Source organism: Gasterosteus aculeatus, unplaced genomic scaffold (genome assembly GCF_964276395.1).
Source record: "Gasterosteus aculeatus unplaced genomic scaffold, fGasAcu3.hap1.1 HAP1_SCAFFOLD_22, whole genome shotgun sequence".
NCBI lineage: Eukaryota > Metazoa > Chordata > Actinopteri > Perciformes > Gasterosteidae > Gasterosteus > Gasterosteus aculeatus.
The window spans coordinates 1-23,866 of NW_027554881.1; positions in this window are offsets into that span (position 1 = coordinate 1).

The window sequence follows — 23,866 nt, forward strand, 5'->3', positions numbered from 1 at the left end:
GATATATTAGTGTTGATATAGTAGTGTTGATATAGTAGTGGGGATATAGTAGTGTTGATATAGTAGTGTTAATATAGTAGTGTTTATATAGTAGTGTTGATATAGTAGTGGGGATATAGTAATGTTGATAAAGTAGTGTGGATATAGTAGTGGGGATATAGTAGTGTTGATATTGTAGTGTTGATATAGTAGTGTTGATATAGTAGTGGGGATATGGTAGTGGGGATATAGTAGTGTGGATATAATAGTGTGGATATAGTAGTGGGGGATATAGTAGCGGGGATATAGTAGTGTTGATATAGTAGTGGGGGTATATTATGGTTGATATAGTAGTGGGGATATATTAGTGTTGATATAGTAGTGGGGATATAGTAGTGTTGATATAGTAGTGTTAAAATAGTAGTGTTGATATAGTAGTGTTGATATAGTAGTGGGGATATAGTAGTGTTGATAAAGTAGTGTGGATATAGTAGTGGGGATATAGTAGTGTTGAAATTGTAGTGTTGATATAGTAGTGTTGATATAGTAGTGTTGATAAAGTAGTGGGGATATAGTAGTGTTAATATAGTAGTGTTAATATAGTAGTGTTGATATAGTAGTGGGGATATAGTAGTGGGGATATAGTAGTGTTGATATAGTAGTGTTGATAAAGTAGTGTGGATATAGTAGTGTTGATATAGTAGTGGGGATATAGTAGTGTTAATATAGTAGTGTTGATATAGTAGTGGGGATATAGTAGTGGGGATATAGTAGTAGGGATATAGTAGTGGGAGATATAGTAGTGGGGATATAGTAGTGTTGATATAGTAGTGGGGGTATAGTATTGTGGATATAGTAGTGGGGGATATAGTAGCGGGGATATAGTAGTGTTGATATAGTAGTGGGGGTATATTAGTGTTGATATAGTAGTGGGGATATATTAGTGTTGATATAGTAGTGTTGATATAGTAGTGGGGATATAGTAGTGTTGATATAGTAGTGTTAATATAGTAGTGTTGATATAGTAGTGTTGATATAGTAGTGGGGATATATTAGTGTTGATATTGTAGTGGGGATATAGTAGTGTGGATATAGTAGTGTGGATATAGTAGTGTGGATATAGTAGTGTTGATATAGTAGTGTGGATATATTAGTGTTGATATTGTAGTGGGGATATAGTAGTGTGGATACAGTAGTGGGGATATAGTAGTGTTGATATAGTAGTGTTGATATAGTAGTGGGGATATAGTAGTGGGGATATAGTAGTGTTGATATAGTAGTGGGGGATATAGTAGTGGGGATATAGTAGTGGGGATATAGTAGTGTTGATATAGTATTGTTGATATAGTAGTGTGGAGATAGTAGTGTGGATATAGTAGTGTTGATAAAGTAGTGGGGATATAGTAGTGTTAATATAGTAGTGTTAATATAGTAGTGTTGATAGAGTAGTGGGGATATAGTAGTGGGGATATAGAAGTGTCGATATAGTAGTGTTGATAAAGTAGTGTGGATATAGTAGTGTTGATATAGTAGTGGGGATATAGTAGTGTTAATATAGTAGTGTTAATATAGTAGTGTTGATATAGTAGTGGGGATATAGTAGTGTTGATATAGTAGTGTTAATATAGTAGTGTTTATATAGTAGTGTTGATATAGTAGTGGGGATATAGTAATGTTGATAAAGTAGTGTGGATATAGTAGTGGGGATATAGTAGTGTTGATATTGTAGTGTTGATATAGTAGTGTTGATATAGTAGTGGGGATATAGTAGTGTGGATATAATAGTGTGGATATAGTAGTGGGGGATATAGTAGCGGGGATATAGTAGTGTTGATATAGTAGTGGGGGTATATTAGGGTTGATATAGTAGTGGGGATATATTAGTGTTGATATAGTAGTGGGGATATATTAGTGTTGATATTGTAGTGGGGATATAGTAGTGGGGATATAGTAGTGGGGATATAGTAGTGGGGATATAGTAGTGTTGATATAGTAGTGTTGATATAGTAGTGGGGATATAGTAGCGGGGATATAGTAGTGGGGATATAGTAGTGGGGATATACTAGTGTTGATATAGTAGTGTTGATATAGTAGTGTGGAGATAGTAGTGTGGATATAGTAGTGTTGATAAAGTAGTGGGGATATAGTAGTGTTAATATAGTAGTGTTAATATAGTAATGTTGATATAGTAGTGGGGATATAGTAGTGGGGATATAGTAGTGTTGATATAGTAGTGTTGATACAGTAGTGTGGATATAGTAGTGTTGATATAGTAGTGGGGATATAGTAGTGTTAATATAGTAGTGTTAATATAGTAGTGTTGATATAGTAGTGGGGATATAGTAGTGGGGATATAGTAGTAGGGATATAGTAGTGGGAGATATAGTAGTGGGGATATAGTAGTGTTGATATAGTAGTGGGGGTATAGTATTGTGGATATAGTAGTGGGGGATATAGTAGTGGGGATATAGTAGTGTTGATATAGTAGTGGGGATATAGTAGTGTTGACATGGTAGTGTTGATATCGTAGTGTGGAGATAGTAGTGGGGATATAGTAATGTTGATATAGTAGTGTGGATATAGTAGTGTGGATATTGTAGTGGGGATATAGTAGTGGGGATATAGTAGTGTTGATAAAGTAGTGTGGATATAGTAGTGTTGATATAGTAGTGTGGATATATTAGTGTTGATATTGTAGTGGGGATATAGTAGTGGGGATATAGTAGTGTTGATATTGTAGTGTGGATATAGTAGTGTGGATATATTAGTGTGTATATAGTAGTGTGGATATAGTAGTGTGGATATAGTAGTGTGGATATAGTAGTGTGGATATATTAGTGTGGATATAGTCGTGTTGATATATTAGTGTTGATATAGTAGTGTGGATATAGTAGTGTGGATATAGTAGTGTTGATATAGTAGTGGGGATATATTAGTGTTGATATTGTAGTGGGGATATAGTAGTGTTGATATAGTAGTGTGGATATAGTAGTGTGGATATAGTAGTGTGGATATATTAGTGTTGATATTGTAGTGGGGATATAGTAGTGTGGATATAGTAGTGTGGATATAGTAGTGGGGATAAAGTAGTGGGGATATAGTAGTGTTGATATAGTAGTGTTGATATAGTAGTGTTGAGATAGTAGTGTGGATATAGTAGTGTTGATAAAGTAGTGGGGATATAGTAGTGTTAATATAGTAGTGTTAATATAGTAGTGTTGATATAGTAGTGGGGATATAGTAGTGGGGATATAGTAGTGTTGATATAGTAGTGTTGAAAAAGTAGTGTGGATATAGTAGTGTTGATATAGTAGTGGGGATATAGTAGTGTTAATATAGTAGTGTTAATATAGTAGTGTTGATATAGTAGTGGGGATATTGTAGTGGGGATATAGTAGTAGGGATATTGTAATGGGAGATATAGTAGTGGGGATATAGTAGTGTTGATATAGTAGTGGGGGTATAGTATTGTGGATATAGTAGTGGGGGATATAGTAGCGGGGATATAGTAGTGTTGATATAGTAGTGGGGGTATATTAGTGTTGATATAGTAGTGGGGATATATTAGTGTTGATATAGTAGTGTTGATATAGTAGTGGGGATATAGTAGTGTTGATATAGTAGTGTTAATATAGTAGTGTTTATATAGTAGTGTTGATATAGTAGTGGGGATATAGTAATGTTGATAAAGTAGTGTGGATATAGTAGTGTTGATATTGTAGTATTGATATAGTAGTGTTGATATAGTAGTGGGGATATGGTAGTGGGGATATAGTAGTGTGGATATAGTAGTGTTGATATAGTAGTGGGGATATGGTAGTGGGGATATAGTAGTGTGGATATAATAGTGTGGATATAGTAGTGGGGGATATAGTAGCGGGGATATAGTAGTGTTGATATAGTAGTGGGGGTATATTAGGGTTGATATAGTAGTGGGGATATATTAGTGTTGATATAGTAGTGGGGATATAGTAGTGTTGATATAGTAGTGTTAAAATAGTAGTGTTGATATAGTAGTGTTGATATAGTAGTGGGGATATAGTAGTGTTGATAAAGTAGTGTGGATATAGTAGTGGGGATATAGTAGTGTTGAAATTGTAGTGTTGATATAGTAGTGTTGATATAGTAGTGTTGATAAAGTAGTGGGGATATAGTAGTGTTAATATAGTAGTGTTAATATAGTAGTGTTGATATAGTAGTGGGGATATAGTAGTGAGGATATAGTAGTGTTGATATAGTAGTGTTGATAAAGTAGTGTGGATATAGTAGTGTTGATATAGTAGTGGGGATATAGTAGTGTTAATATAGTAGTGTTAATATAGTAGTGTTGATATAGTAGTGGGGATATAGTAGTGGGGATATAGTAGTAGGGATATAGTAGTGGGAGATATAGTAGTGGGGATATAGTAGTGTTGATATAGTAGTGGGGGTATAGTATTGTGGATATAGTAGTGGGGGATATAGTAGCGGGGATATAGTAGTGTTGATATAGTAGTGGGGGTATATTAGTGTTGATATAGTAGTGGGGATATATTAGTGTTGATACAGTAGTGTTGATATAGTAGTGGGGATATAGTAGTGTTGATATAGTAGTGTTAATATAGTAGTGTTGATATAGTAGTGTTGATATAGTAGTGGGGATATAATTTTGTTGATATAGTAGTGTGGATATAGTAGTGTGGATATAGTAGTGTGGATATAGTAGTGTTGATATAGTAGTGTGGATATATTAGTGTTGATATTGTAGTGGGGATATAGTAGTGTGGATATAGTAGTGTGGATATAGTAGTGTTGATATAGTAGTGTTGATATAGTAGTGGGGATATAGTAGTGGGGATATAGTAGTGTTGATATAGTAGTGGGGGATATAGTAGTGGGGATATAGTAGTGGGGATATAGTAGTGTTGATATAGTAGTGTTGATATAGTAGTGTGGAGATAGTAGTGTGGATATAGTAGTGTTGATAAAGTAGTGGGGATATAGTAGTGTTAATATAGTAGTGTTAATATAGTAGTGTTGATATAGTAGTGGGGATATAGTAGTGTGGATATAATAGTGTGGATATAGTAGTGGGGGATATAGTAGCGGGGATATAGTAGTGTTGATATAGTAGTGGGGGTATATTAGGGTTGATATAGTAGTGGGGATATATTAGTGTTGATATAGTAGTGGGGATATAGTAGTGTTGATATAGTATTGTTAAAATAGTAGTGTTGATATAGTAGTGTTGATATAGTAGTGGGGATATAGTAGTGTTGATAAAGTAGTGTGGATATAGTAGTGGGGATATAGTAGTGTTGAAATTGTAGTGTTGATATAGTAGTGTTGATATAGTAGTGTTGATAAAGTAGTGGGGATATAGTAGTGTTAATATAGTAGTGTTAATATAGTAGTGTTGATATAGTAGTGGGGATATAGTAGTGAGGATATAGTAGTGTTGATATAGTAGTGTTGATAAAGTAGTGTGGATATAGTAGTGTTGATATAGTAGTGGGGATATAGTAGTGTTAATATAGTAGTGTTAATATAGTAGTGTTGATATAGTAGTGGGGATATAGTAGTGGGGATATAGTAGTAGGGATATAGTAGTGGGAGATATAGTAGTGGGGATATAGTAGTGTTGATATAGTAGTGGGGGTATAGTATTGTGGATATAGTAGTGGGGGATATAGTAGCGGGGATATAGTAGTGTTGATATAGTAGTGGGGGTATATTAGTGTTGATATAGTAGTGGGGATATATTAGTGTTGATACAGTAGTGTTGATATAGTAGTGGGGATATAGTAGTGTTGATATAGTAGTGTTAATATAGTAGTGTTGATATAGTAGTGTTGATATAGTAGTGGGGATATATTTTTGTTGATATAGTAGTGTGGATATAGTAGTGTGGATATAGTAGTGTGGATATAGTAGTGTTGATATAGTAGTGTGGATATATTAGTGTTGATATTGTAGTGGGGATATAGTAGTGTGGATATAGTAGTGTGGATATAGTAGTGTTGATATAGTAGTGTTGATATAGTAGTGGGGATATAGTAGTGGGGATATAGTAGTGTTGATATAGTAGTGGGGGATATAGTAGTGGGGATATAGTAGTGGGGATATAGTAGTGTTGATATAGTAGTGTTGATATAGTAGTGTGGAGATAGTAGTGTGGATATAGTAGTGTTGATAAAGTAGTGGGGATATAGTAGTGTTAATATAGTAGTGTTAATATAGTAGTGTTGATATAGTAGTGGGGATATAGTAGTGTGGATATAATAGTGTGGATATAGTAGTGGGGGATATAGTAGCGGGGATATAGTAGTGTTGATATAGTAGTGGGGGTATATTAGGGTTGATATAGTAGTGGGGATATATTAGTGTTGATATAGTAGTGGGGATATAGTAGTGTTGATATAGTAGTGTTAAAATAGTAGTGTTGATATAGTAGTGTTGATATAGTAGTGGGGATATAGTAGTGTTGATAAAGTAGTGTGGATATAGTAGTGGGGATATAGTAGTGTTGAAATTGTAGTGTTGATATAGTAGTGTTGATATAGTAGTGTTGATAAAGTAGTGGGGATATAGTAGTGTTAATATAGTAGTGTTAATATAGTAGTGTTGATATAGTAGTGGGGATATAGTAGTGGGGATATAGTAGTGTTGATATAGTAGTGTTGATAAAGTAGTGTGGATATAGTAGTGTTGATATAGTAGTGGGGATATAGTAGTGTTAATATAGTAGTGTTAATATAGTAGTGTTGATATAGTAGTGGGGATATAGTAGTGTTAATATAGTAGTGTTAATATAGTTGTGTTGATATAGTAGTGGGGATATAGTAGTGGGGATATAGTAGTGTCGATATAGTAGTGTCGATAAAGTAGTGTGGATATAGTAGTGTTGATATAGTAGTGGGGATATAGTAGTGTTAATATAGTAGTGTTAATATAGTAGTGTTGATATAGTAGTGGGGATATAGTAGTGGGGATATAGTAGTAGGGATATAGTAGTGGGAGATATAGTAGTGGGGATATAGTAGTGTTGATATAGTAGTGGGGGTATAGTATTGTGGATATAGTAGTGGGGGATATAGTAGCGGGGATATAGTAGTGTTGATATAGTAGTGGGGGTATATTAGTGTTGATATAGTAGTGGGAATATATTAGTGTTGATATAGTAGTGTTGATATAGTATGTGTCTACATCTCTGCATCTACAACTCTCTGCATCTACAACTCTCTACATCTACAACTCTCTACAACTCTACATCTACAACTCTCTACAACTCTACATCTACAACTCTCTACAACTCTACATCTACAACTCTCTACATCTCTACATCTACAACTCTCTACATCTACAACTCTCTACATCACTACATCTACAACTCTCTACAACTCTACATCTTTACATCTACAACTCTACATCTCTACATCTACAACTCTCTACAACTCTACAACTCTGCATCTACAACTCTGCATCTACAACTCTACGACTCTGCATCTACAACTCTACATCTACAACTCTATATCTCTACATCTACAACTCTATCTCTACATCTACAACTCTACATCTACAACTCTCTACAACTCTGCATCTACATCTCTGCATCTACAACTCTGCATCTACATCTCTACATCTACAACTCTGCATCTACAACTCTACATCTCTACATCTACAACTCTCTACAACTCTACATCTACAACTCTGCATCTACATCTACAACTCTACATCTACATCTCTACAACTCTGCATCTACAACTCTGCATCTACAACTCTATATCTCTACATCTACAACTCTATCTCTACATCTACAACTCTACATCTACAACTCTCTACAAACTCTGCATCTACATCTCTGCATCTACATCTCTGCATCTACAACTCTGCATCTACATCTCTACATCTACAACTCTGCATCTACAACTCTGCATCTACAACTCTGCATCTCTACATCTACAACTCTACAACTCTGCATCTACAACTCTACAACTCTGCATTTAAAACTCTACATCTACAACTCTATATCTCTACATCTGACAGAGTACAGAGTACAGAGTTGTAGAGAGTTGTAGATGTAGTGATGTAGAGAGTTGTAGATGTAGAGAGTTGTAGATGTAGAGATGTAGAGAGTTGTAGATGTAGAGTTGTAGATGCAGAGTTGTAGATGTAGAGAGTTTTAGATGTAGAGAGTTGTAGATGCAGAGATGTAGATGCAGAGATGTAGATGCAGAGATGTAGATGAAGAGTTGTAGAGAGTTGTAGATGTAGAGTTGTAGATGTAGAGATAGAGTTGTAGATGTAGAGTTGTAGATGCAGAGTTGTAGAGTTGTAGATGCAGAGTTGTAGAGATGTAGATGTAGATGTAGAGTTGTAGATGTAGATGCAGAGTTGTAGATGTAGAGTTGTAGAGAGTTGTAGATGTAGAGATGTAGAGTTGTAGATGTAGAGATGTAGAGTTGTAGAGAGTTGTAGATGTAGTGATGTAGAGCGTTCTAGATGTAGAGAGTTGTAGATTTAGAGTTGTAGATGTAGAGAGTTGTAGATGCAGAGAGTTGTAGATGTAGAGAGTTGTAGATGCAGAGATGTAGATGCAGAGTTGTAGATGCAGAGTTGTAGATGCAGAGATGTAGAGTTGTAGATGTAGAGTTGTAGATGTAGAGTGTTGTAGAGTTGTAGATGTAGAGAGTTGTAGATGTAGAGATGTAGATGCAGAGTTGTAGATGCAGAGTTGTAGAGTTGTAGATGCAGAGTTGTAGATGTAGAGATGTAGATGCAGAGATGTAGATGCAGAGTTGTAGAGATGTAGAGAGTTGTAGATGTAGAGATAGAGTTGTAGATGTAGAGATATAGAGTTGTAGATGTAGAGATATAGAGTTGTAGATGTAGAGTTGTAGATGCAGAGTTGTAGAGTTGTAGATGGAGAGTTGTAGAGTTGTAGATGTAGAGATGCAGAGTTGTAGATGCAGGGTTGTAGAGTTGTAGATGCAGAGTTGTAGATGCAGAGATGTAGATGCAGAGATGTAGATGCAGAGATGTAGAGTTGTAGATGTAGAGTTGTAGAGTTGTAGATGCAGAGTTGTAGATGTAGAGATGTAGATGCAGAGATATAGAGTTGTAGATGTAGAGTTGTAGATGCAGAGTTGTAGAGTTGTAGATGCAGAGTTGTAGAGTTGTAGATGTAGAGATGCAGAGTTGTAGATGTAGAGTTGTAGAGTTGTAGATGCAGAGTTGTAGAGTTGTAGATGTAGAGATGCAGAGTTGTAGATGTAGAGTTGTAGAGTTGTAGATGCAGAGTTGTAGATGTAGAGATGTAGATGCAGAGTTGTAGAGTTATAGATGTAGAGATGTAGATGCAGAGTTGTAGAGATGTAGAGAGTTGTAGATGTAGAGTTGTAGATGTAGAGATATAGAGTTGTAGATGTAGAGTTGTAGATGTAGAGATATAGAGTTGTAGATGTAGAGTTGTAGATGCAGAGTTGTAGAGTTGTAGATGCAGAGTTGTAGATGTAGATGCAGAGTTGTAGATGTAGAGATGTAGATGTAGAGATGCAGAGTTGTAGATGTAGAGTTGTAGAGTTGTAGATGCAGAGTTGTAGATGTAGAGATGTAGATGCAGAGTTGTAGAGTTGTAGATGTAGAGATGTAGATGCAGAGTTGTAGAGATGTAGATGTAGAGTTGTAGATGTAGATGTAGATGCAGAGTTGTAGATGTAGAGATGTAGATGTAGAGATGTAGAGAGTTGTAGATGTAGAGATGTAGAGTTGTAGATGCAGAGTTGTAGATGTAGAGATGTAGATGCAGAGTTGTAGATGCAGAGATGTAGATGCAGAGTTGTAGAGAGTTGTAGAGTTGTAGATGTAGAGATAGAGTTGTAGATGTAGAGTTGTAGAGATGTAGATGTAGAGTTGTAGATGTAGATGCAGAGTTGTAGATGTAGAGATGTAGATGCAGAGTTGTAGATGCAGAGTTGTAGAGATGTAGATGTAGATGTAGAGTTGTAGAGAGTTGTAGATGTAGAGTTGTAGATGTAGAGATGTAGAGTTGTAGAGAGTTGTAGATGTAGTGATGTAGAGAGTTGTAGATGTAGAGAGTTGTAGATGTAGAGATGTAGAGAGTTGTAGATGTAGAGTTGTAGAGAGTTGTAGATGTAGAGTTGTAGAGAGTTGTAGATGCAGAGTTGTAGATGTAGAGATGTAGATGCAGAGATATAGAGTTGTAGATGTAGAGTTGTAGATGCAGAGTTGTAGAGTTGTAGATGCAGAGTTGTAGAGTTGTAGATGTAGAGATGCAGAGTTGTAGATGTAGAGTTGTAGAGTTGTAGATGCAGAGTTGTAGAGTTGTAGATGTAGAGATGCAGAGTTGTAGATGTAGAGTTGTAGAGTTGTAGATGCAGAGTTGTAGATGTAGAGATGTAGATGCAGAGTTGTAGAGTTATAGATGTAGAGATGTAGATGCAGAGTTGTAGAGATGTAGAGAGTTGTAGATGTAGAGTTGTAGATGTAGAGATATAGAGTTGTAGATGTAGAGTTGTAGATGCAGAGTTGTAGAGTTGTAGATGCAGAGTTGTAGAGTTGTAGATGTAGAGATGCAGAGTTGTAGATGCAGAGTTGTAGAGTTGTAGATGCAGAGTTGTAGATGTAGAGATGTAGATGCAGAGTTGTAGAGTTGTAGATGTAGAGATGTAGATGCAGAGTTGTAGAGATGTAGATGTAGAGTTGTAGATGTAGATGCAGAGTTGTAGATGTAGAGATGTAGATGTAGAGATGTAGAGAGTTGTAGATGTAGAGATGTAGAGTTGTAGATGCAGAGTTGTAGATGTAGAGATGTAGATGCAGAGTTGTAGATGCAGAGATGTAGATGCAGAGTTGTAGAGAGTTGTAGATGTAGAGTTGTAGATGTAGAGATAGAGTTGTAGATGTAGAGTTGTAGAGATGTAGATGTAGAGTTGTAGATGTAGATGCAGAGTTGTAGATGTAGAGATGTAGATGCAGAGTTGTAGATGCAGAGTTGTAGAGATGTAGATGTAGATGTAGAGTTGTAGATGTAGATGCAGAGTTGTAGATGTAGAGATGTAGATGTAGAGTTGTAGAGAGTTGTAGATGTAGAGTTGTAGATGTAGAGATGTAGAGTTGTAGAGAGTTGTAGATGTAGTGATGTAGAGAGTTGTAGATGTAGAGAGTTGTAGATGTAGAGATGTAGAGAGTTGTAGATGTAGAGTTGTAGAGAGTTGTAGATGTAGAGTTGTAGAGAGTTGTAGATGTAGAGAGTTGTAGATGTAGAGAGTTGTAGATGCAGAGATGTAGATGCAGAGTTGTAGATGCAGAGTTGTAGATGCAGAGATGTAGAGTTGTAGATGTAGAGTTGTAGATGTAGAGTTGTAGATGTAGAGTGTTGTAGAGTTGTAGATGTAGAGAGTTGTAGATGTAGAGATGTAGATGCAGAGTTGTAGATGCAGAGTTGTAGAGTTGTAGATGCAGAGATGTAGAAGCAGAGATGTAGATGCAGAGATGTAGATGCAGAGATGTAGAGATGTAGAGAGTTGTAGATGTAGAGATAGAGTTGTAGATGTAGAGATATAGAGTTGTAGATGTAGAGATATAGAGTTGTAGATGTAGAGTTGTAGATGCAGAGTTGTAGAGTTGTAGATGCAGAGTTGTAGAGTTGTAGATGTAGAGATGCAGAGTTGTAGATGCAGGGTTGTAGAGTTGTAGATGCAGAGTTGTAGATGCAGAGTTGTAGATGCAGAGATGTAGATGCAGAGATGTAGATGCAGAGTTGTAGAGATGTAGATGTAGATGTAGAGTTGTAGATATAGATGCAGAGTTGTAGATGTAGAGATGTAGATGTAGAGTTGTAGAGAGTTGTAGATGTAGAGATGTAGAGTTGTAGATGCAGAGTTGTAGATGTAGAGATGTAGATGCAGAGTTGTAGATGCAGAGATGTAGATGCAGAGTTGTAGAGAGTTGTAGATGTAGAGTTGTAGATGTAAAGATAGAGTTGTAGATGTAGAGATATAGAGTTGTAGATGTAGAGATGTAGATGTAGAGTTGTAGATGTAGATGCAGAGTTGTAGATGTAGAGATGTAGATGCAGAGTTGTAGATGCAGAGTTGTAGAGATGTAGATGTAGATGTAGAGTTGTAGATGTAGATGCAGAGTTGTAGATGTAGAGATGTAGATGTAGAGTTGTAGAGAGTTGTAGATGTAGAGTTGTAGATGTAGAGATGTAGAGTTGTAGAGAGTTGTAGATGTAGTGATGTAGAGAGTTGTAGATGTAGAGAGTTGTAGATGTAGAGATGTAGAGAGTTGTAGATGTAGAGTTGTAGAGAGTTGTAGATGTAGAGTTGTAGAGAGTTGTAGATGTAGAGTTGTAGATGTAGAGAGTTGTAGATGTAGAGAGTTGTAGATGCAGAGTTGTAGATGCAGAGTTGTAGATGCAGAGATGTAGAGTTGTAGATGTAGAGTTGTAGATGTAGAGTTGTAGATGTAGAGTGTTGTAGAGTTGTAGATGTAGAGAGTTGTAGATGTAGAGATGTAGATGCAGAGTTGTAGATGCAGAGTTGTAGAGTTGTAGATGCAGAGATGTAGATGCAGAGATGTAGATGCAGAGATGTAGAGTTGTAGATGCAGAGATGTAGATGCAGAGATGTAGATGCAGAGATAGAGTTGTAGATGTAGAGTTGTAGATGTAGAGATATAGAGTTGTAGATGTAGAGATATAGAGTTGTAGATGTAGAGTTGTAGATGCAGAGTTGTAGAGTTGTAGATGCAGAGTTGTAGAGTTGTAGATGTAGAGATGCAGAGTTGTAGATGCAGGGTTGTAGAGTTGTAGATGCAGAGTTGTAGATGCAGAGATGTAGATGCAGAGATGTAGATGCAGAGATGTAGATGCAGAGTTGTAGAGATGTAGAGAGTTGTAGATGTAGAGTTGTAGATGTAGAGATAGAGTTGTAGATGTAGAGTTGTAGATGTAGAGATATAGAGTTGTAGATGTAGAGTTGTAGATGCAGAGTTGTAGAGTTGTAGATGCAGAGTTTTAGAATTGTAGATGTAGAGATGCAGAGTTGTAGATGTAGAGATGCAGAGTTGTAGATGCAGAGTTGTAGAGTTGTAGATGCAGAGTTGTAGATGTAGAGATGTAGATGCAGAGTTGTAGATGCAGAGATGTAGATGCAGAGTTGTAGAGAGTTGTAGATGTAGAGTTGAAGATGTAGAGATAGAGTTGTAGATGTAGAGTTGTAGAGTTGTAGATGCAGAGTTGTAGATGCAGAGTTGTAGATGTAGAGATGTAGATGCAGAGTTGTAGATGCAGAGATGTAGATGCAGAGATGTAGATGCAGAGTTGTAGAGAGTTGTAGATGTAGAGTTGTAGATGTAGAGATAGAGTTGTAGATGTAGAGTTGTAGAGTTGTAGATGCAGAGTTGTAGATGCAGAGTTGTAGATGCAGAGTTGTAGAGATGTAGATGTAGAGTTGTAGATGTAGATGCAGAGTTGTAGATGTAGAGATGTAGATGTAGAGTTGTAGAGAGTTGTAGATGTAGAGTTGTAGATGTAGAGATGTAGAGTTGTAGAGAGTTGTAGATGTAGAGAGTTGTAGATGTAGAGATGTAGAGAGTTGTAGATGTAGAGTTGTAGAGAGTTGTAGATGTAGAGTTGTAGAGAGTTGTAGATGTAGAGTTGTAGATGTAAAGAGTTGTAGATGCAGAGAGTTGTAGATGCAGAGAGTTGTAGATGCAGAGATGTAGATGCAGAGTTGTAGATGCAGAGTTGTAGATGCAGAGATGTAGAGTTGTAGATGTAGAGTTGTAGATGTAGAGTGTTGTAGAGTTGTAGATGTAGAGATGTAGATGCAGAGTTGTAGATGCAGAGTTGTAGATGCAGAGATGTAGAGATGTAGAGTTGTAGATGCAGAGTTGTAGATGTAGAGATGTAGATGCAGAGATGTAGATGTAGAGTTGTAGATGTAGAGAGTTGTAGATGTAGAGAGTTGTAGATGCAGAGTTGTAGATGCAGAGGTAGAGATGTAGAGGTGTAGAGAGTTGTAGAGACGTAGAGAGTTGTAGATGTAGAGAGTTGTAGATGTAGAGTTGTAGATGTAGAGTTGTAGATGTAGAGTTGTAGAGATGTAGAGTTGTAGATGTAGAGTTGTAGATGTAGAGATGTATATGTAGAGATGTAGAGAGTTGTAGAGTTGTAGAGTTTTAGATTTGTAGATGTAGAGTTGTAGATGTAGAGAGTTGTAGATGTAGAGTTGTAGATGTAGAGTTGTAGAGATGTAGATGTAGAGTTGTAGATGTAGATGCAGAGTTGTAGATGTAGAGATGTAGATGTAGAGTTGTAGAGAGTTGTAGATGTAGAGATGTAGAGTTGTAGATGTAGAGATGTAGAGTTGTAGAGAGTTGTAGATGTAGTGATGTAGAGAGTTGTAGATGTAGAGAGTTGTAGATGTAGAGATGTAGAGAGTTGTAGATGTAGAGTTGTAGAGAGTTGTAGATGTAGAGTTGTAGAGAGTTGTAGATGTAGAGTTGTAGATGTAGAGAGTTGTAGATGCAGAGAGTTGTAGATGCAGAGAGTTGTAGATGCAGAGATGTAGATGCAGAGTTGTAGATGCAGAGATGTAGAGATGTAGAGTTGTAGATGCAGAGTTGTAGATGTAGAGTTGTAGATGTAGAGTGTTGTAGAGTTGTAGATGTAGAGTTGTAGATGTAGAGTTGTAGATGCAGAGATGTAGATGTAGAGTTGTAGATGTAGAGAGTTGTAGAGTTGTAGATGTAGAGAGTTGTAGATGCAGAGTTGTAGATGCAGAGGTAGAGATGTAGAGGTGTAGAGAGTTGTAGAGACGTAGAGAGTTGTAGATGTAGAGTTGTAGATGTAGAGAGTTGTAGATGTAGAGTTGTAGATGTAGAGTTGTAGATGTAGAGATATAGAGAGTTGTAGATGTAGAGTTGTAGAGATGTAGAGTTGTAGATGTAGAGTTGTAGATGTAGAGATGTATATGTAGAGATGTAGAGAGTTGTAGAGTTTTAGATTTGTAGATGTAGAGTTGTAGATGTAGAGAGTTGTAGATGTAGAGTTGTAGATGTAGAGAGTTGTAGATGCAGAGTTGTAGATGTAGAGTTGTAGATGCAGAGTTGTAGATGTAGAGTTGTAGATGCAGAGTTGTAGATGTAGAGATATAGAGTTGTAGATGTAGAGTTGTAGATGCAGAGTTCTAGAGTTGTAGATGTAGAGATGCAGAGTTGTAGATGCAGAGTTGTAGAGATGTAGATGTAGATGTAGAGTTGTAGATGTAGAGATGTAGAGTTGTAGATGTAGAGATGTAGAGTTGTAGAGAGTTGTGATGTAGTGATGTAGAGAGTTGTAGATGTAGAGAGTTGTAGATGTAGAGTTGTAGAGAGTTGTAGATGTAGAGTTGTAGAGAGTTGTAGATGTAGAGTTGTAGATGTAGAGAGTTGTAGATGCAGAGAGTTGTAGATGTAGAGAGTTGTAGATGCAGAGATGTAGATGCAGAGTTGTAGATGCAGAGATATAGAGTTGTAGATGTAGAGTTGTAGATGTAGAGTTGTAAATGTAGAGTGTTGTAGAGTTGTAGATGTAGAGTGTTGTAGAGATGTAGATGCAGAGTTGTAGATGCAGAGTTGTAGAGATGTAGAGAGTTGTAGATGTAGAGTTGTAGATGTAGAGATGTAGATGCAGAGATGTAGATGTAGAGTTGTAGATGTAGAGAGTTGTAGAGTTGTAGATGTAGAGAGTTGTAGATGCAGAGTTGTAGATGCAGAGTTGTAGATGCAGAGGTAGAAATGTAGAGGTGTAGAGAGTTGTAGAGACGTAGAGAGTTGTAGATGTAGAGTTGTAGATGTAGAGAGTTGTAGATGTAGAGTTGTAGATGTAGAGTTGTAGATGTAGAGATATAGAGAGTTGTAGATGTAGAGTTGTAGAGATGTAGAGTTGTAGATGTAGAGTTGTAGATGTAGAGATGTATATGTAGAGATGTAGAGAGTTGTAGAGTTGTAGAGTTTTAGATTTGTAGATGTAGAGTTGTAGATGTAGAGAGTTGTAGATGTAGAGTTGTAGATGTAGAGTTGTAGATGTAGAGAGTTGTAGATGCAGAGTTGTAGATGTAGAGTTGTAGATGTAGAGTTGTAGATGTAGAGAGTTGTAGATGCAGAGTTGTAGATGTAGAGTTGTAGATGTAGAGAGTTGTAGATGCAGAGTTGTAGATGTAGAGTTGTAGATGCAGAGTTGTAGATGTAGAGTTGTAGATGCAGAGGTAGAGATGTAGAGTTGTAGATGTAGAGTTGTAGATGTAGATGTAGAGTTGTAGATGTAGAGATGTAGAGAGTTGTAGATTTGTAGATGTAGAGAGTTGTAGATGTAGAGTTGTAGATGTAGAGAGTTTTAGATGTAGAGAGTTGTAGATGCAGAGTTGTAGATGCAGAGATGTAGATGCAGAGATGTAGATGCAGAGATGTAGATGCAGAGGTAGAGATGTAGAGATGTAGAGAGTTGTAGATGTAGAGATGTAGATGCAGAGATGTAGATGCAGAGTTGTAGAGAGTTGTAGATGTAGAGTTGTAGATGCAGAGGTAGAGATGTAGAGGTGTAGAGAGTTGTAGAGACGTATTGAGTTGTAGATGTAGAGTTGTAGATGTAGAGAGTTGTAGATGTAGAGTTGTAGATGTAGAGTTGTAGATGTAGAGATATAGAGAGTTGTAGATGTAGAGTTGTAGATGTAGAGATATAGAGTTGTAGATGTAGAGATATAGAGTTGTAGATGTAGAGTTGTAGATGCAGAGTTGTAGAGTTGTAGATGCAGAGTTGTAGAGTTGTAGATGTAGAGATGCAGAGTTGTAGATGCAGGGTTGTAGAGTTGTAGATGCAGAGTTGTAGATGCAGAGATGTAGATGCAGAGATGTAGATGCAGAGATGTAGATGCAGAGTTGTAGAGATGTAGAGAGTTGTAGATGTAGAGTTGTAGATGTAGAGATAGAGTTGTAGATGTAGAGTTGTAGATGTAGAGATATAGAGTTGTAGATGTAGAGTTGTAGATGCAGAGTTGTAGAGTTGTAGATGCAGAGTTGTAGATGCAGAGATGTAGATGCAGAGATGTAGATGCAGAGATGTAGATGCAGAGGTAGAGATGTAGAGTTGTAGAGAGTTGTAGATGTAGAGATGTAGAGAGTTGTAGATGTAGAGTTGTAGATGTAGAGAGTTGTAGATGTAGAGATGTAGATGTAGAGTTGTAGATGTAGAGATGTAGAGAGTTGTAGATGTAGAGATGTAGATGCAGAGATGTAGATGCAGAGTTGTAGAGAGTTGTAGATGTAGAGTTGTAGATGTAGAGATATAGAGTTGTAGATGTAGAGTTGTAGATGCAGAGTTGTAGAGTTGTAGATGTAGAGATGCAGAGTTGTAGATGCAGAGTTGTAGAGATGTAGATGTAGATGTAGAGTAGTAGATGCAGAGTTGTAGATGTAGAGATGTAGATAGAGACTTGTAGATGTAGAGATGTAGAGTTGTAGATGTAGAGATGTAGAGTTGTAGAGAGTTGTGATGTAGTGATGTAGAGAGTTGTAGATGTAGAGAGTTGTAGATGTAGAGATGTAGAGAGTTGTAGATGTAGAGTTGTAGAGAGTTGTAGATGTAGAGTTGTAGAGAGTTGTAGATGTAGAGTTGTAGATGTAGAGAGTTGTAGATGCAGAGAGTTGTAGATGTAGAGAGTTGTAGATGCAGAGATGTAGAGTTGTAGATGTAGAGTTGTAGATGTAGAGTTGTAGATGCAGAGATGTAGATGCAGAGTTGTAGAGAGTTGTAGATGTAGAGTTGTAGATGTAGAGATAGAGTTGTAGAGTTGTAGAGTTGTAGATGCAGAGTTGTAGATGCAGAGTTGTAGATGTAGAGATGTAGATGCAGAGTTGTAGATGCAGAGATGTAGATGCAGAGATGTAGATGCAGAGTTGTAGAGAGTTGTAGATGTAGAGTTGTAGATGTAGAGATAGAGTTGTAGATGTAGAGTTGTAGATGTAGAGAGTTGTAGATGTAGAGTTGTAGATGTAGAGTTGTAGAGATGTAGATGTAGAGTTGTAGATGTAGATGCAGAGTTGTAGATGTAGAGATGTAGATGTAGAGTTGTAGAGAGTTGTAGATGTAGAGATGTAGAGTTGTAGATGTAGAGATGTAGAGTTGTAGAGAGTTGTAGATGTAGTGATGTAGCGAGTTGTAGATGTAGAGAGTTGTAGATGTAGAGATGTAGAGAGTTGTAGATGTAGAGTTGTAGAGAGTTGTAGATGTAGAGTTGTAGAGAGTTGTAGATGTAGAGTTGTAGATGTAGAGAGTTGTAGATGCAGAGAGTTGTAGATGCAGAGAGTTGTAGATGCAGAGATGTAGATGCAGAGTTGTAGATGCAGAGTTGTAGAATTGTAGATGTAGAGATGCAGAGTTGTAGATGTAGAGATGCAGAGTTGTAGATGCAGAGTTGTAGAGTTGTAGATGCAGAGTTGTAGATGTAGAGATGTAGATGCAGAGTTGTAGATGCAGAGTTGTAGAGAGTTGTAGATGTAGAGTTGTAGATGTAGAGATAGAGTTGTAGATGTAGAGTTGTAGAGTTGTAGATGCAGAGTTGTAGATGCAGAGTTGTAGATGTAGAGATGTAGATGCAGAGTTGTAGATGCAGAGATGTAGATGCAGAGATGTAGATGCAGAGTTGTAGAGAGTTGTAGATGTAGAGTTGTAGATGTAGAGATAGAGTTGTAGATGTAGAGTTGTAGAGTTGTAGATGCAGAGTTGTAGATGCAGAGTTGTAGATGCAGAGTTGTAGAGATGTAGATGTAGAGTTGTAGATGTAGATGCAGAGTTGTAGATGTAGAGATGTAGATGTAGAGTTGTAGAGAGTTGTAGATGTAGAGATGTAGAGTTGTAGAGAGTTGTAGATGTAGTGATGTAGAGAGTTGTAGATGTAGAGAGTTGTAGATGTAGAGATGTAGAGAGTTGTAGATGTAGAGTTGTAGAGAGTTGTAGATGTAGAGTTGTAGAGAGTTGTAGATGTAGAGTTATAGATGTAGAGAGTTGTAGATGCAGAGAGTTGTAGATGCAGAGAGTTGTAGATGCAGAGATGTAGATGCAGAGTTGTAGATGCAGAGTTGTAGATGCAGAGATGTAGAGTTGTAGATGTAGAGTTGTAGATGTAGAGTGTTGTAGAGTTGTAGATGTAGAGATGTAGATGCAGAGTTGTAGATGCAGAGTTGTAGATGCAGAGATGTAGAGATGTAGAGTTGTAGATGCAGAGTTGTAGATGTAGAGTTGTAGATGTAGAGTGTTGTAGAGTTGTAGATGTAGAGTTGTAGATGTAGAGATGTAGATGCAGAGATGTAGATGTAGAGTTGTAGATGCAGAGGTAGAGATGTAGAGGTGTAGAGAGTTGTAGAGACGTAGAGAGTTGTAGATGTAGAGTTGTAGATGTAGAGAGTTGTAGATGTAGAGTTGTAGATGTAGAGTTGTAGATGTAGAGATATAGAGAGTTGTAGATGTAGAGTTGTAGAGATGTAGAGTTGTAGATGTAGAGTTGTAGATGTAGAGATGTATATGTGGAGAGTTGTAGAGTTGTAGAGTTTTAGATTTGTAGATGTAGAGTTGTAGATGGAGAGTTGTAGATGTAGAGTTGTAGATGCAGAGATAGAGTTGTAGATGTAGAGTTGTAGAGTTGTAGATGCAGAGTTGTAGATGCAGAGTTGTAGATGTAGAGATGTAGATGCAGAGATGTAGATGCAGAGATGTAGATGCAGAGTTGTAGAGAGTTGTAGATGTAGAGTTGTAGATGTAGAGATAGAGTTGTAGATGTAGAGTTGTAGAGTTGTAGATGCAGAGTTGTAGATGCAGAGTTGTAGATGCAGAGTTGTAGAGATGTAGATATAGAGTTGTAGATGTAGATGCAGAGTTGTAGATGTAGAGATGTAGATGTAGAGTTGTAGAGAGTTGTAGATGTAGAGATGTAGAGTTGTAGATGTAGAGATGTAGAGTTGTAGAGAGTTGTAGATGTAGTGATGTAGAGAGTTGTAGATGTAGAGAGTTGTAGATGTAGAGATGTAGAGAGTTGTAGATGTAGAGTTGTAGAGAGTTGTAGATGTAGAGTTGTAGAGAGTTGTAGATGTAGAGTTATAGATGTAGAGAGTTGTAGATGCAGAGAGTTGTAGATGCAGAGAGTTGTAGATGCAGAGATGTAGATGCAGAGTTGTAGATGCAGAGTTGTAGATGCAGAGATGTAGAGTTGTAGATGTAGAGTTGTAGATGTAGAGTGTTGTAGAGTTGTAGATGTAGAGATGTAGATGCAGAGTTGTAGATGCAGAGTTGTAGATGCAGAGATGTAGAGATGTAGAGTTGTAGATGCAGAGTTGTAGATGTAGAGTTGTAGATGTAGAGTGTTGTAGAGTTGTAGATGTAGAGTTGTAGATGTAGAGATGTAGATGCAGAGATGTAGATGTAGAGTTGTAGATGTAGAGAGTTGTAGATGTAGAGAGTTGTAGATGCAGAGTTGTAGATGCAGAGGTAGAGATGTAGAGGTGTAGAGAGTTGTAGAGACGTAGAGAGTTGTAGATGTAGAGTTGTAGATGTAGAGAGTTGTAGATGTAGAGTTGTAGATGTAGAGTTGTAGATGTAGAGATATAGAGAGTTGTAGATGTAGAGTTGTAGAGATGTAGAGTTGTAGATGTAGAGTTGTAGATGTAGAGATGTATATGTAGAGAGTTGTAGAGTTGTAGAGTTTTAGATTTGTAGATGTAGAGTTGTAGATGTAGAGAGTTGTAGATGTAGAGTTGTAGAGATGTAGATGTAGAGTTGTAGATGTAGATGCAGAGTTGTAGATGTAGAGATGTAGATGTAGAGTTGTAGAGAGTTGTAGATGTAGAGATGTAGAGTTGTAGATGTAGAGATGTAGAGTTGTAGAGAGTTGTAGATGTAGTGATGTAGAGAGTTGTAGATGTAGAGAGTTGTAGATGTAGAGATGTAGAGAGTTGTAGATGTAGAGTTGTAGAGAGTTGTAGATGTAGAGTTGTAGAGAGTTGTAGATGTAGAGTTGTAGATGTAGAGAGTTGTAGATGCAGAGAGTTGTAGATGCAGAGAGTTGTAGATGCAGAGATGTAGATGCAGAGTTGTAGATGCAGAGATGTAGAGTTGTAGATGTAGAGTTGTAGAGAGTTGTAGATGTAGAGTTGTAGATGTAGAGAGTTGTAGATGCAGAGAGTTGTAGATGCAGAGATGTAGATGCAGAGTTGTAGATGCAGAGATGTAGAGTTGTAGATGTAGAGTGTTGTAGAGTTGTAGATGTAGAGAGTTGTAGATGTAGAGATGTAGATGCAGAGTTGTAGATGCTGAGTTGTAGATGCAGAGATGTAGAGATGCAGAGTTGTAGATGCAGAGTTGTAGATGTAGAGTTGTAGATGTAGAGAGTTGTAGAGTTGTAGATGTAGAGAGTTGTAGATGCAGAGTTGTAGATGCAGAGGTAGAGATGTAGAGGTGTAGAGAGTTGTAGAGACGTAGAGAGTTGTAGATGTAGAGTTGTAGATGTAGAGAGTTGTAGCTGTAGAGTTGTAGATGTAGAGTTGTAGATGTAGAGATATAGAGAGTTGTAGATGTAGAGTTGTAGATGTAGAGATGTATATGTAGAGATGTAGAGAGTTGTAGAGTTGTAGAGTTTTAGATTTGTAGATGTAGAGTTGTAGATGTAGAGAGTTGTAGTTGTAGAGTTGTAGATGTAGAGTTGTAGATGTAGAGAGTTGTAGATGCAGAGTTGTAGATGTAGAGTTGTAGATGCAGAGTTGTAGATGTAGAGTTGTAGATGCAGAGGTAGAGAGTTGTAGATTTGTGGATGTAGAGAGTTGTAGATGTAGAGTTGTAGATGTAGAGAGTTTTAGATGTAGAGAGTTGTAGATGCAGAGTTGTAGATGCAGAGATGTAGATGCAGAGATGTAGATGCAGAGATGTAGATGCAGAGGTAGAGATGTAGAGTTGTAGAGAGTTGTAGATGTAGAGATGTAGAGATGTAAAGAGTTGTAGATGTAGAGTTGTAGATGTAGAGAGTTGTAGATGTAGAGATGTAGATGTAGAGTTGTAGATGTAGAGATGTAGAGAGTTGTAGATGTAGAGATGTAGATGCAGAGATGTAGATGCAGAGTTGTAGAGAGTTGTAGATGTAGAGTTGTAGATGCAGAGTTGTAGAGATGTAGAGAGTTGTAGATGTAGAGTTGTAGATGTAGAGATGTAGATGCAGATATGTAGATGTAGAGTTGTAGATGTAGAGAGTTGTAGAGTTGTAGATGTAGAGAGTTGTAGATGCAGAGTTGTAGATGCAGAGTTGTAGATGCAGAGGTAGAAATGTAGAGGTGTAGAGAGTTGTAGAGACGTAGAGAGTTGTAGATGTAGAGTTGTAGATGTAGAGAGTTGTAGATGTAGAGTTGTAGATGTAGAGATATAGAGAGTTGTAGATGTAGAGTTGTAGAGTTGTAGATGTAGAGTTGTAGATGTAGAGATGTATATGTAGAGATGTAGAGAGTTGTAGAGTTGTAGAGTTTTAGATTTGTAGATGTAGAGTTGTAGATGTAGAGAGTTGTAGATGTAGAGTTGTAGATGTAGAGTTGTAGATGTAGAGAGTTGTAGATGCAGAGTTGTAGATGTAGAGTTGTAGATGTAGAGTTGTAGATGTAGAGTTGTAGATGTAGAGAGTTGTAGATGCAGAGTTGTAGATGCAGAGGTAGAGAGTTGTAGATTTGTGGATGTAGAGAGTTGTAGATGTAGAGATGTAGAGAGTTTTAGATGTAGAGAGTTGTAGATGCAGAGTTGTAGATGCAGAGATGTAGATGCAGAGATGTAGATGCAGAGATGTAGATGCAGAGGTAGAGATGTAGAGTTGTAGAGAGTTGTAGATGTAGAGATGTAGAGATGTAAAGAGTTGTAGATGTAGAGTTGTAGATGTAGAGAGTTGTAGATGTAGAGATGTAGATGTAGAGTTGTAGATGTAGAGATGTAGAGAGTTGTAGATGTAGAGATGTAGATGCAGAGATGTAGATGCAGAGTTGTAGAGAGTTGTAGATGTAGAGTTGTAGATGCAGAGTTGTAGAGATGTAGAGAGTTGTAGATGTAGAGTTGTAGATGTAGAGATGTAGATGCAGATATGTAGATGTAGAGTTGTAGATGTAGAGAGTTGTAGAGTTGTAGATGTAGAGAGTTGTAGATGCAGAGTTGTAGATGCAGAGGTAGAAATGTAGAGGTGTAGAGAGTTGTAGAGACGTAGAGAGTTGTAGATGTAGAGTTGTAGATGTAGAGAGTTGTAGATGTAGAGTTGTAGATGTAGAGTTGTAGATGTAGAGATATAGAGAGTTGTAGATGTAGAGTTGTAGAGTTGTAGATGTAGAGTTGTAGATGTAGAGATGTATATGTAGAGATGTAGAGAGTTGTAGAGTTGTAGAGTTTTAGATTTGTAGATGTAGAGTTGTAGATGTAGAGAGTTGTAGATGTAGAGTTGTAGATGTAGAGTTGTAGATGTAGAGAGTTGTAGATGCAGAGTTGTAGATGTAGAGTTGTAGATGTAGAGTTGTAGATGTAGAGAGTTGTAGATGCAGAGTTGTAGATGTAGAGTTGTAGATGTAGAGAGTTGTAGATGTAGAGTTGTAGATGTAGAGTTGTAGATGTAGAGTTGTAGATGTAGAGTTGTAGATGTAGAGAGTTGTAGCTGCAGAGTTGTAGATGTAGAGTTGTAGATGTAGAGAGTTGTAGATGCAGAGTTGTAGATGTAGAGTTGTAGATGCAGAGTTGTAGATTTAGAGTTGTAGATGCAGAGGTAGAGATGTAGAGTTTTAGATGTAGAGTTGTAGATGTAGATGTAGAGTTGTAGATGTAGAGATGTAGAGAGTT